The sequence below is a fragment of the Falco peregrinus genome, chromosome 2 (genome assembly GCF_023634155.1).
Source record: "Falco peregrinus isolate bFalPer1 chromosome 2, bFalPer1.pri, whole genome shotgun sequence".
Classification (NCBI taxonomy): domain Eukaryota; kingdom Metazoa; phylum Chordata; class Aves; order Falconiformes; family Falconidae; genus Falco; species Falco peregrinus.
In genome coordinates this window covers 71,282,303-71,296,767 of record NC_073722.1, presented here as the reverse complement: position 1 = coordinate 71,296,767, position 14,465 = coordinate 71,282,303, and the positions used below count along the sequence as shown (strand labels likewise).

General features: G+C 47.6%; 1 long non-coding RNA gene across 1 annotated transcript; it reads right to left on the bottom strand.

Moving 5' to 3' along the window:
• Nucleotides 1-2,781: 2,781 nt before the first annotated feature.
• LOC129783898 (uncharacterized) lies at nucleotides 2,782-11,092 on the bottom strand. The gene is made up of 3 exons (XR_008745989.1): nucleotides 10,370-11,092; nucleotides 6,046-7,519; nucleotides 2,782-3,933 (listed from the first exon to the last, which is right to left on the bottom strand). It is a non-coding gene; the product is annotated as an uncharacterized LOC129783898 (long non-coding RNA).
• Nucleotides 11,093-14,465: the final 3,373 nt, after the last annotated feature.

Below are 14,465 nucleotides of genomic sequence, written 5' to 3'. Positions count from 1 at the left end.
TGCAGGGAGGTTGCCACAATGAGGGATAAGCTAAACCCCACAACCAGAAATTTTTGGGTTCTCCTCCTGTGAAAAAGGTAACTTTGTGATTGCAGTTGATCATGGCCAGCCTTCGACAAAAATGCTCCTAAGTACAAGCCACGCCAGGCAATTTGATACAAGTGTAGTTACACGTGTATCACATTTGATACAAGTTTGAGACAAGTACCAAGTTTTAGCAGCACTGGAAACCCCTTGGAGAGCAACCTCCTTTTACATTGCGGTGCACGGTTTATACCTACAAAGACCATCAGGGCACTGGACTATCTCCCTTACGAGGACAGGCTGACAGAGCTGGGCCTGTGTAGCCTGGGGAAGAGTGAGAGGGCATCTCCTCAGTGCACATAAATATCTTTAGGGCAAGTGTCAAGAGGATGGGGCCAGGCTCTTTTCAGTGGTGCCCAGCGTCAGGACAAGGGGCGACGGGCGCCAACTGAAACACAGGAAATTCCATCCGAGTGTGAGGGAAAACACCTTCACTTGGAGGCTGTCGGAGCCCTGGCACAGGCTGCCCAGAGAGGCTGTGCAGCCTCCTTCCCTGGAGATACTCAAACCCCACCTGGATGCGACCCTGTGCAACCCGCTCGAGGCAAACCGGCTTTAGCAGGGGGTTGCACGACATGGCCTGCACAGGTCCCTTCCAACCCCAGCCGTTCCGTGAGCCTGTGACATTCTGAGGTCTGCTCCTGTAAGTCACACGCAAGCTGAAACTCCCTCTGCCAACAAACTCTGGCATTCGCCCTCTGCTAACATCTCGCCCTCACTCTCTGCAGGCTACGTCAGGCCTCCTCAGACCTTTCCAGCTACCAAAGCCCACTCTTGCACCCTCTACCCAGTCAGGGCAAGCCAAACATACTGGCGCTGCCAAGGAACGCCACCGTCACCTCTTTGTGCCCCTTCTGAAGCACACGGAGGCAACACAAGCCAGTCCCAGCGTACGTGATCATTTTAACAAAGCCACTCATGCCAGCTCTGACGCTGCCAGCATTTACTATTGCTTGGAACTCAGCTGGAGGAGAGGGTGAAGAGGAATCTTACCTAAGAACTAGAAGGAGGAAGAGGAAACCTCCAAAGCAAGCACCTCTGCTTTTCGACAGCGGTGCCCAGTGAGGCTTCTTTGCCAAAGAGCAGATGTGCTTCTATACTCTCAGCTGCGTACCGAACAAAGCCAAACGAGCCTAACAGCATCCTAAGCCTAGCCTCGTAATATACAGCTTGCTTTTCCAAAATGTTTTCCAGAAAGGGAGAAAGAACATCTTTTGTCCGCAACGCTGAGAAAGAGAGGTCCAGCGCAAGCAGACACGCTCTTCCCAGGGAAGAGCTACAGCTGAGAAAGTGTGGTGGAAACAAGAGGCCGTCCTGCCCTCACACTCTACCAGAAATCTCACCTGTACCACGGCCGCCCCCAAACCACGGATATCCCTTTTCCAGCGGAGGCCTCCCCTATTCACAGCCGCTGAAGCATCTCCCAGCCACCTTCACATACAGAAATATGTGACCTGAGCACTTAGATTATAAAGACAGGCGTTCAGACTTCCTAATAAAACAATTTGATGTTCATTGTATTTTGTCCTCAAGTCATTCAACCCAACCATGCTGCACAGGTACATGAGACGCGAGCTAAATGAAAAGAGGGACAGAGGCAACGCCTTTTGGCATCAGGGTCATCTGTTTGCGTGACTCAGCCAGGCCTGCACAAAGAGCTCTTGTGTGTAGGCTTGGCTCTGCAGTCACAGACATACTGGGGTAGGAAGAGGGGCACGCACACCCTGTCTGCAGAGATGCACACCAAGCCCTAGGCACTGGGGAAGAAAAGAAAAAAAAAAAAAGAAAAAGAAAGACCCTGGACTTGCCACATGTGGCCTGCACAATGACTGCAGTCGTCTGCCTCACAGCAAGCTGGAATTTGCTTTCACAGCTCTCACGACTGGCAGAGAAGCAGCACACACTGTAGCATCCAATGCGGAGGGGGGAGACACGGGCGAGACAGGATGAGACCAAAACCAGCCTTCCAATGCACCGTGCAAACCTCGAGCCGTTGAAATACAGCCAACAAGGACAGAAATGCATCTGGCCCTTTTTCAGGCCCTGTGAGTGGACTGTGAAAGCGGAAGAACTGGGGCTTACCCATCTAAAAGATACCTCTGCCAATTAAATCTCACAAAAACAAGGCAAGGTGACAAGTCAACCCTACTCCCATCTGTTTTCCAGACTCAGATGATTCGGTGCAGACAAGCTCACTCAAGGCATCTGGCCGTTTGCGGGGAAGGAGAGAAACCCTGGCAGCACAGCGTTAAAGAAAGAGGAGCTTAGCTCAGCGCAGAGCTCAGTGTTCTCTTTCCAAGGGCCCCTGCCTTCAAATCATGCCTACTATAGTCACAACTACCACCTCCATTCCCATCTCCCGCTGCAGGAGAGGAGTATGCCAAGACCCGGTGGCCTACCTCAGCTCGGCTTTCTCGTGCTGCTCACTCACTGCTGCACGTGCCCAGCTGTGCTAGAGCCCCCAGCGGAGCAGGCTGGTAAGGCTGAAGGAACGTGTGGCCGCACATTCAGGAAACAGAGTTTTTATGAATGGCTGGCCAAAGGCCAGTCACACAGAGTGGGCATTACTCAGGTCTGCCTGCCAACTCAGACCACAGAGGCAGAAACTCATTCGCACAAAGCCATGTAAATGGGGAACATTTTCCGAGATATGCAATTTCTGTACAGCTGCACAAGAGTAGGAGTCTGCGATCTGCAGTAAATGGGGACGGAGCTTCTAGCAGGACAGGAGCTGGCAGTGCTTTGCAACTTCCCTGGTGTCTTAGGTGTAAACACTACAAAGTCAGCTGGAAACCAGACAGCAGGGTTAAGTGACCACACACTGACAGGGCTGTGGTAATGACTTGTTGAACGGGCCACACTTGAACTTGACCAAATGCTTTTGGGCTGTACTCATGACTGTCTTAATCCCATTCAAATCTCTGTCCTGAGTGTTTCCTACCAGCTGTCCCTCAGCACCATGCTGCAGCAGCTGAGCCTGAAAACCTTAATTACATCGCAGAGGCCTCACAGGATCACTACTGAACAGAACCAAAACTAAAGCAACCACATTAATGTAGTCTTTCAACAGCACGGTTGCATTCCCTCCATGAACTTTGAAGCTGACAGGTCATGGAACAAACGTGGTAAGAGCCAGAAGGGCAATAGTTTGCAAGGATAGTTACAATCAATTGCACCTTCTCACCCATTTCCCTTTCCAAAGCACCCGTGACTGTATTTGCTAGACGTCTGACAACAAAGCTCTCTCAAGGGCACTTCACCCATCCTAGTAATAAAGAGAAGAACAAGGTTATGTTCAACGTGTGACTCAAGATAAGCATTAAAGCTGTTTGTGTTACGTTATCCTTGATCCCACCTGCCTGCCTTATTAGAGGCCTGGATTCACTAGCACAAGAAGCTGAAGCAGATTCTTACAATCACGTCAGGGTGCAGCAGCGGCAGAGTAACTCTCAAGGCTGCTCTGTGAGGCAGCGACGTTTCTGTGTCCTCTGATAAAATTAGATGTCCCAGCTTCTGAACTATTGCTTGTCCCTACCCCAAAAAGCTGGGAGTCTCTAGTCTTTAGGATGTGTCTGCTGTTACTGAGAAGGTTCGGGTAGTAGCCTGACTTCAACAGTCACACATCCATGTCAACTATTGCTAAATGCTCCGTGAAGTCCTCAGCTTGCAAACTAAGCTTCTTCTGCAAGTACTCCTTTCTATCCTTCTCCCGAGACGTAATCTTATCACTGCAGAGCTGGCCCACTCGAGAAATACGTGAACTCTTTGGAGTGCACAGCGAACGCAGAAGTAAGCAGGAGTTATGCACTGGATCGTGATGACTGAATATGGCCAAGTTTTCAGAGCCTCCTGAAAAACAAAAACAAACACAGAGCGCTAAACTCAGCTACCTGTGCAGCCGTTCCAAACAATGTCATGAAGCAGTCAAGAAGTAGAATAAAATGCATTAGAATAACACTGACTATTACCAGCTCTGTAACTTACTCGCTGTAGTTAAGTAAAGGAACACTTCAATTCTATCTGAGAACGACAGGAAGCCAGAAGAAACGCACTAACAGTGTCCTCGCAAGAAAGTCAGTCATGTCGCACACCTGGATTCTACAATTCACACCAGGGTAACCGACTTCCCCAGCGCACACCCACTCTCCTTCTACAAGAGAAGACAAGAAAAAATATCTAACAGGTGTTCCCTGCAACAAAGTAAGATGAGATTAAAAATACTGAATCACTCAAATGTCCCCCAATACGCATTGCTGGCCCCCTGACTTCTCAACCAGCTGACCACTGCTGCAGAGGTAGGACGTACTACCTGGCGAGTCCGCGACCTTCTTCACAGAGGCAGCCACAGACACTCGGGCATTAAACAAAGACACAGGACACAGCATGTGAAGTTCGTGGCGGCACGTATATCAGGACCCAAGCAAAATACAGCACAAGGCCAAGACCGCTCAGCATGCTTTTTCCCAGGCGTGTCGGTCCATGGCCAGCCTACCAGCCTCCGCTTTCATGCTGCAAAAAGACGCTGGTGAGACAGGAGGACTGCCTCCCTGCTCTCTCAGGAGGAGTTGCAGCACCATGGCAAGCGCTGGAGGGGTCACAAATCGCACAAGCACGCTTGCTTTTACAAGCTGTTCTCTCAGAACCTCTCACAAACGTCCAAAGCCAAAGGTTTCAGCGTCTCGCATTTGACCTGACGCTGGGGCAATTTTCATGTGCTGCAACTAATTTGGCTGTTTTCAACAGTAACTTCACACTGGACTCACTGCAAGAATGGGCCCTTTGGGGCTTCTTGAACACGTCGCTTCACATAGCCGCAACCGGCTGCCTGAAAGCAAATCACCACTTTACTCTCTTAGGATCGTGTCTACAGCTGGTGAATACACTGATGAACAGCCAGGCACCTGAAGCATTTAGAAAAGGGTCAGTGCGCACATCGGTGTGAGTCCAGGCCCGCCAAGAACAGCCTCTTCTAGGTGGCTGCAGAACTGTAGGACGCTGAAAGGCTGAGAACGGCGGCAGCAGCAGCCAGAGGGCTGAGCCCATCGAAACCCCAGTCTACTCTCGCTTGCTGTTCTATCTCGCCAGTTAACACATCCCGAGGACAGCATCCGGGAGAGACGACGCATGACCACAGGCATGAACTTCAGCCTAGTATCACCTGACGAGCTTAGCACAAAGAGAGAGCAAAGGGAAACAGCAGCAATGCCCCAACTCCTGGCTAAGGCGCCAGCGAGAGGACAGGAAGAGCGGGCGACTGAGACAAGCAATGTGTACAAAGAGGCCGCACAGCCGGTCCCCAAGCTGCTGTGATGCTGCCGAGCTGGAAGGCTCCCGGTGCTAAGAGCAACATACCGCAGAGCACCTTTTCCTTCTCTTTCTCCACAGGCAGGTAAGCTTCAGATTTGCAACAGCTTGATCTGAAAATACGTGCATGCGCACGGCGCGGGTGCGTTGGCCTCATTTCACTGGCAACGATGCAGGACAGGCTGCGTAATGCCGTAAGAGGCTTTCGGACCCACTCAGAAAGTCTCCAAAGTCCCCAGTTTGTCTGTGCCACCTGCTCGTGCACTCTCAAGCCTGAGGAGATGAGGCACGTGTACGAAACCATCTTAAGGAAACCTTAGAGAGGCTGAAGAGCCTTAGATCAGGTTTAATAGGTGCTATGTGCATTAACGCGCAGAACCTCAGCTGTAACGATGTAGCTCCTTGTAATTGCATTGCTTGGCACGTTTACATCAGAGAATCAGTGTAATAGACGGTGGGCATACTCACGCTGCACTTCTTGTTACAGAAATAAGAGCAGCAATGCTCTCATGAAAAAGCTGATCTCGTTTCGGGAACAAAAGCAATCACATTTCTGTAAAGCCTAACAAAAAAGCCCACATTACTTGAGCCACTAGCCACCCTTCTAACAGAACAGGCTTTTCTACGGCTATTCAAAAAGAACAGACAGAAACGCACCGACTGTAGAAAGCCACAACCTGTTGGTTGCCAACCCTTTACAGGCCTGTGGGGATCCCACTTCTACTCTCCGTTTGAAAGCAGTAACAACAGAGGGAGGAATGAAAATGGATACAAGCCAAGCCATGCCTGGGTCAGCCCCCTGATTCCAGCTCAGCTCAGAACAACAGTTACGATGACGTCTTCTTACGCTCTTCAGCTGACCCGCGCGGAAGCTGTACTTGCTCAGAAGCTGCAGTTACCTGGCTAGTCCCTACAGGAGAAAGGGATGGGGCAGGCTCACAAGCCTGAAGCGAAGCCACGCTTCCACGGTCTCCGTTTCCGTCCTTTGCAAGAGCACTTCAGTCAGTTAGAAATGAGTGGAACCAGAACATCCAGCCAAAACTGAGACTATGCCTCTTTTTGTAAAGGAAAAATATTTGACAGAGAAAACAATGCACGCAGGATCATGTCATAAATCAGACCTACTGAAACTCAGTAAGTGACTTGAAAGAGAGAGCTCCTGTCTCCTGGTACTGTTCTGAGGCTCCGTGATCAATTTTGCTAGGAGGACCGAGAAGTAACCAAAAGCGATCGTGACGCCTCAACTCCATGCGCACCATGTGCCAACCAAGGCACGTGATTCGCGCTTGCGCAGACGTCCATCCTGCTCAAGCTGAAGTCTAAAGCATTGGCGTAACCCCACGCTCGTAGCTCATCTACCGACCCCAGCTATCTGCGCATGGTATACAAGTCAGCGTGGCTCAGCTGATGAAGGCAGTTTGGTTGCTGGTGATTGTCTGTTGAGGAGCTCAGGAAAATTAGAATTTCTGCTTGTTTGTGCCGAGTGTTCATGCACACTTGGCAACGGCACTAGCGGAACAGGTTGTGAGGTCACCATTCACCGCTTTCAAGAAAACTTAGGGCAGGAACAGAGAAGGCGGCATCCATTCAAATAGCATCTACTAATGCTCTTGGGTAACGTGCCCAACTTGGTATGTAGAAAAAGTCACATTTAAAAGAATTGTAAAAAAAAAAAAAAAAGGAATGCAATCGCTTCCTTGGGAAACAAAATAAATTCTACATTTGCCATTACTTTATTTTTTACAAAAATAAGCTATTAATACGGAAGCTTCAGGGTAAAAAACCCACATTTATCTTTGCCCTTCATGTCCAGGAACAGCTCTGGGCCAGCTACGGAACTATCGAGCATTGGGACAATCCGGTGTCACAAGGGCAGCAGATGGTCTTTGGAGCGGAACCACTTCACGTCCAAACTTCATCCCACGGACTACGTGTCCCATCTTTCCCATCGTCTCATTGTGAAGCCTAGTCGCTGTCCGAGTCATCGTCTTCATCTTCTTTTCCAGACAGAGCACGCTTGGACGAATCATCGGCCTCTCCCAACGCAACAGCCCCTTTCCGCTGTGGCAAGACACTGACGAGGCGTCCTTCCAGTCTTTCTTCTCCAGGTACGCCAGGATGATCTCAAACACTGCAACATCAAGAAAGACCACCAGCTCTTCAACAAGGAGGTGAAGGAACTGCTGATAGCACCACCTCCCACATCCATCCTTACAGAGCTTCTCATGCATTCGCTTGCAGCATCTTCAGGCTAAATCTGGTGAAGCACAAGCAGAAGCGCACAAGGCAAGTCTGCTACAGCCGCAGCCTAAAGCCAAGCACACTGTGAGCCCCCAGTTACTACCGCAGCGCTTTCCTGCAGCGGCTCCACTTTGAATTAATTGCCCTCGGGGACAGAGAGGAACGGCCCCCCACTACTGCAGCTCTCACCACTGCCCTTCATACAGGCACTAATGCTTTCCCACATTCGTTTGACAGGAATATTGCTGTGGATGCACCTTGACAAGGACTTGGTCCCCTCCCTAACATAAGCGCAGCCCAAAGTCTTCCTGAAACCTGCCGTCATTGTCTTCCTCTTATTTTTCCACCTGCGCTTGTGGCAAAAATCCTTATTAGTCTCCAACTCCATGACCCCTTCTTGCCGTTTCTAGGATGCTGACTCTAACAGCCATCTCCTCCTCCTCCTCCTCCTCCTCCTGTTTCAGCTCCTAAAACTTTCCCTAAGTGACAATAACCCCAGACAGCATTACATACAAACCTCACTGGCAGATTCTTGCCTAGAACAACCCCAGGCTATCCAAAAACCCACTCAACACAGACTGTGGCTCGGCAGCAGCAGGCAAGGCTGCAGGAGGCCCTCTGGCTGGCGAGTAAGCCAGACCTGGATGACAAATGTGGGACAGAGGGGTGGCTCGTCTGGCTTGGGGCTACAGGAATAGTGCTGACACCACCGGAGAATGCTGACTTCAAAGAACGCCCGCAGCACAAGCAGCCTCAGTGCCGAGCGACAGCATACGAGAAAGGTTCAAAGGAGCCCTGGAGGGAAAAAAAGCCTGACAGAGAATTAGGCAGGCATTCAGAAACGGGGGAGCAGCATGGATCTCATACTCGCCGAGAGCCAAGTTACAGAAAACTGTCACATTTACTAGAGGCTTCCTGCACCCAGGCTGACGGGACAGCCAGCTGCTCCCTGGGACGCTGATACTGAAGAGCTGGCCATTTCACTAAGCAGGCTATTCACCTGAAATGTACTGTGAAGGCATGAGCTCTCCAAGGACTGTATCACTATCGCTGTTACTGCAGAAAGCACCTGTGGCAAAAATGCCGGCTGAAGAGACAAGAGGAGTGTAAGGAGCACGTTTCCTCTCCCTTGCCTTGGAACTTCCTTTATCTGCATAGTGAAAACGGAACTGATGGAAACACAGTGGCTTCCACAGGAGAACAGAGGCTCCTTGGATGGGCTGCGATAGCAGCAACAGTCTTGTGCAAGGACACAAGGCGGCAGTGGGAACAGCCGGCAGCCTCCACTGCAGGCTGGAATGAAGCAACACCGTCTTGTAGCGTACGTTACAAAGCATTAGCCTTGGCATACAAACCTGAACAGAAGGAAACACACTCTCCCAGCTACACCTGCAGCTGTGCTTTGCAACACAGTGTTTTACATGGATCTCAGATCATCCAAGCTTGATAGTTCCAGGTCGAGTCAAGGAAAAAAGAAAAGTCTCCTCTTACACCGTGTCAGTTTCCTGGCATCAAGTATTTCACACATACCCGTCTCCCTCATGCCTTTTTAACATGGCAATGCAGGCACCGAACTGCCCGTGGAAATGCATGGAGAGTCAATCCCAAGAGAGGAGGATTCTAAGTAAATAAGCAAAAAGCAACAAGCAAGTTGCCCTGTTACTGACGCCGCCAGTCTCCCACCACCAGACGGCCGGTTTCATTAAGGCGCTTCAAAGCCTGACAAGGCCGCTCGGAAGGACTTTCTCCTTCTACAGGACTTCCCAAATTCACACCTGTCACAAGAAGCTCCCCAGGGACAGGGCAGGCCCTGCAGTCTCCTCTGCTGAGCCCCGTACCGTCCTCGGCTTGCTTCCACTGCTGCACCGAGGCCAGAGTTACCAAATCAAAAGAGAAAGGGCGAGCAATGGTGCAGTTACACTAAGCAGCGCGGTGGATGTACTCACAGCAAAACACAAAAACCTCGGTGCAAATGTCCTTCTCCTCACCTACACAAAATTTAGAACAGGAGACTGGAGAGGCAGCTTGATTCTCTCCACCTTACTCATGCCTTACTGCCCTGAAAGCTGTCTTTTAGGCTCAGCTTGTAAGCTATCAGGGTTACAATATACAACAGCCTTTGGGACAGCTAGTAAAGGCACCTCTGCTTTTGGTGGTGGGGGGGTTGTGTTTCTTTCCTGCCCAGAAACCTTAAGTAAAACACTGCTCTAGTATAATCCTTGCCTTACGAAGTGTCTCCGCGTTAAGAGCCTTTCAGCCGTGATCTGAAAATGTTTGAGAAGGGCAAGGGAAGACAAGCTCACGCAAAATGAAAGCTCGCCAAATAAAGTGCTGTGTTACTTTGCGTATATGGCACACTGTGACATACAGCCAAAAGGACCATAAATAGAATCTGGGCATGCAGCCGCGGAACTAGGAAGCATCAGCCACAGCCTCTTTTAAAGGCAAGTTTCTGCTTAAGTACAAAGTTACGCACATCACAGGAACCGGGTAGTTTTTCAGAGGAAGAGCAAAGGATAAACAAATGTTGTTTGCTTCTTTAGACCTGGCAAATCCTGTGTCCAAGTTGAGCAAAAAAGACCCTTTCCAGCTGTGCCAACACTCCATACCATAACGACTAGATCAAGTCAAAACCACATCAACAGAGTAACATCAAATAAGGTGCAAGGAGGGACAAATAGAAAAAAAAAAAAGAAAGGAAAAAAAAAGGCCCTGTAAGGAAACAGACCCCACAGTTTACCTTGTGGTGATTGTGACCCAGCAGTCCTCCAGTCCCATAGGCTTTCTTCTCACCCAGCTCACTGAGAACATCTGGGGAATCTGAAGACAGACAGATGTAGGTCTTCTTTCTTTAGTAGCTCACCGTAGCGCTCTGTTCTCATTTGCAGAGCCTCAAAAAAAGGGAGTGAAAAGACCGACATGTGCGGCGAATGAAGAGACGGGACGCAGCTTGATGCAAGCAAGTTGTCGGTTTATTAGTGATTGTCTTACAATTATATACGTTTCTACCTTCTACATATTACACACTGATTGCTTAAATCTTAAGCGTAAAAAACACTGATTGGTTGATATTTAAGGCACACCGTTAAAACAATAGGAACTTACTAGTTTACCTTGACATAGCAACAATTTCTATTCCAAAATTAGGGGGTTTCCTTATGGGCGGCTTTCTTGATTAACAAAGGTACATATCGGCGCTCTCCGTTCCCTTATCTGGCTACTCGTTTCTCTGTCCGTCTGGTTGCCTCCTCAACTGTAACGGCTCAGGGGTCTGCAGTTAGCTTGTTCCTTTGTTCCCAGGGCTTGTGCCCTACAAGTTCTAACGAGTCTCTATTCATCAGGCTATCAGTACTTGGACTCTTGTCCTTGAGGCCTTCTCCTACAACTCCCCCTTCCTGTTGCACAAAAAGAACCCCTGAAATCGAATGAGTTATTAATTTTTGTAAGCGTTGTAAAAGACAAAGTATAAGTAATAAAACAAACAAAAAAGCAACTAAAGCATATATAATCATCTTCACTAAACTTCTTCACCATCCTGAAATGCCCCAACCACTAAACAGTTTATCTAACCAATCCCAAGTATCACTTTGTTGAAGAAGAGAAACTCCATTCTTCAGTCTTTGGATGCTAGCAAGAATTGATTCCGAATGATCTGAAAGGTTCATGCACCACATCCCTTCAGACTTCACAACCATGACCTTGTGCCTGAAGCAAAAAATCTATTGCAGCTCTATTTTGTAATGTCACGTGGCGAACACTATCAACATCTAATAAAAGACCAGACAGAGCACTGCTTGTGGCGTTAGATTGTTTGGCAAGCCAACAGCAAGCTTATCTAATGTTGCTAGAGCCTTTCCTGCAGCAGCTCCAGGCAACAGAAGAGATGCAATAAAGCGTTGGCCAAAGGACCAAAATTGCATGTTATCGTCACAGAGGCAAATGCATGAACGCCACGCTTTGTCCTTTGAGAGTAGCAATGTTGTAAAATCATAGATGTGTTAGGAGTCAGGACGGAAAGTCGCCCTAAGCTACACAGACCTCCTTTTACATGAGAAGGAATGACAGGCCATGCTCGATCACCACAAATAAAAAATACTCCAGCAGGTAGTGAGAGCAGAGTATTGCTAGGTTTAGACAAGTTGTTAGCAGTGTAATTACACCAGATACTTGCATTTCTAAAAACAGGATGAATAGGGGAAACGTCCCATGCCCTAGATTGATTCTTTCCCGTGTAGTTAAATTTTATGCAAAAATCCATTTTTACTGAACCAAGGAGTTCAATTTCCTGCGGTTCCAGAGTAGCCAGTGGGAGATGGGGTATCCATACATCCCAATTGTCTGTCACATTTTTTGATACGTTTTCGGGTGGAAAAAGACTTTGAAGGTCCCTAGGTATAGGCCATTCATCTAATGGTAAGCCCACAAGACATGTGGAAAAAGGCTGATCCGGAGTGGCCATAGCAAGACACAGAGTATCCTGTCCAGTCAAGTTCGCCAACGTGACCCAAACATTTACCTTTGGTAGAAAAGGGGGATAAGAGCTACCTTCAATAGGCCAAGGTCCAGGTATGAACATCATTATCCATATTACTGACAATGCTTGTTTCTCTTTTTCTTTTTCCATCGTCGTTTTACAACCAGCCATTCTTCTGGTCATACTGTCCACGACTGAGGCACTGCAACTGATTGTCCACACTCTAATCCTACAATGATGTTCTTGTTAATAATATAAATTCTGCTTGCTAATACAATATATTGAAACAACAAGCGTGCAATAGCCCGTACTTCTAGGCTTTCAATCAATGATAAAAAATTTGCAAAAACTAAGTTTGGCAAAATCTCAGAACCTAACCCTATAACTCCCTCTAATTCCAAAAGAGGTTTTCCCATAAAACGTTCAGCCCCCTGTATATGATTAAACCTTAATATTTGATTATTACGCTCAGAACACATCCAATGACCCCATCTGCCCCTTAGTCTTACAACTCGCCAGCGATCCTGATCACAGAGTTCACAATGAATCTTGATCCACGGTCGACAGAATGGTCCATGTTCATAGCAACATAACTGTAGAAATCGAGACGCCGTCCAATCTGGTTCATGACAGTGTCGTTGAAAGTCGATGTAAGGGAAGATAATATCTGCTAGTGGTGCCGTCAGTGCATTGGGGATCTGGTCTGGTCCAAACGTATTACCTTTGTTAAGTGGTTTAATCTAGGGCGATATTGTCCGTTCCAAGCGCTGTAAAAAGCAAAATCTAGATGCTATATCCTGAATTTGGTTACCTGACATTAATGCAAAACAGAAATCATCACGCATTTTTTATTTCATTCTGTAGGGTCGGTGTCGGTATCAGTTGTCTGCGGTAAAGGTTCACGGAAAGGTCGTACATTCTTTGCTGGGATCCATCTGGGTCCTTTTTCTGTGGAGACACAAGCATAACCTTTCCCCCATGTAACAAGAGGATATGGTCCCATAATTTTACCTGTTTCTGGATCCAATACTGGGGCTTTAACCCGTGCCTCGAAGGAGGTATTTGCAGTAAAATGTCGAACTATTGGCGGGTTATTATCTATTAAAGAACAATTTAAAAAATTAAAAACATACAATGCTTTCTGTAACCGTTCCTCCAGAATAGCCATTCCCATTCCCCCTTTTTGTTGTTGTAATAGACGTTTTAGAGACTGATGAGACCGTTCAATGAGAGATTGACTGGTGGGGGAATGAGGAATGCCAGTAATATGAGTTATACCCCATAGAGCAAAAAAGTTTTTTATAGTTGTTGAAACATAAGCTGGACCATCATCTGTCTTTATCTTTGAGGGAATACCCAAAGTAGCAAAAGCACGCATTAAATGTCTACGAACATCTCATGCCTTTTCTCCTGTGTGACAAGAGGCAAACAAGGCACCTGAAAATGTATCAATGGAAGAGTGGATATATTTAAGGTTACCAAATTCAGAATAATGTGTAACATCTGTTTGCCATAACTGTAGGCTTTGTAATCCTCTAGGGTTAACTCCTGCAGCAATTGATGGGAAAGAAGGTTTTTGACAATCAGGACAGACAGCAATAATATTTGACGCTTGTTGAGAAGTAAGGTCAAACTGTCGCTTAAGAGCTCCAGCATTTTGATGGAAAAAAGAGTGACTCAGTTTAGCTTGTGCAATACGGTCTGGCAGTACTTGAACTGGTAACGTCAATAGATCAGCTCGTCGATTGCCTTCTGCAAGAAAACCAGGTAGTGAGGTATGAGACCTAATATGCATAACAAAATAAGGTGCAGATCGAGAGTCCAAAAGGAAAGTAAGTTCCTGTAACAGGGTAAAAAGTTGTGAATGTGAAACATTCCGCAGCACAGAAGCTTCGGCTCGTGTAACAATACCTGCAACATAAGCTGAATCAGTAACAAGGTTGAGTGGTACGTTCCATTTTCGGAAAACACAAACAACTGCATTCAGTTCTCCTATTTGAGGTGAACCGGAGACTGTCTCTATGTCCGAGTCCCATCGTCTCCGTTGATCATCCCACCATAGGAGAACAGATTTATGTGATTTGCCTGATCCATCTGTAAAGACAGTAAGTGCCTGTAAAGGTTGTTCGCTTCTTTTGGGTTTTAACATCAGACGGAAGTCAATGTTAAACAGTTTGTGTGAAGGTGGATGAGAAGTTATTTGACCCGTATAGTCAGCAAGTGCCATAACAAAGGTGTCTGATTGCTGATAAAGCCATTGTAAGTATACCGTTGTTGTTGGTAGACAAATACAGACAAAATCCTTCCCTGATAAGGTTAACAGGCGTGATCTAGCTTTAACAATCAGAGAGGCAAACATTTC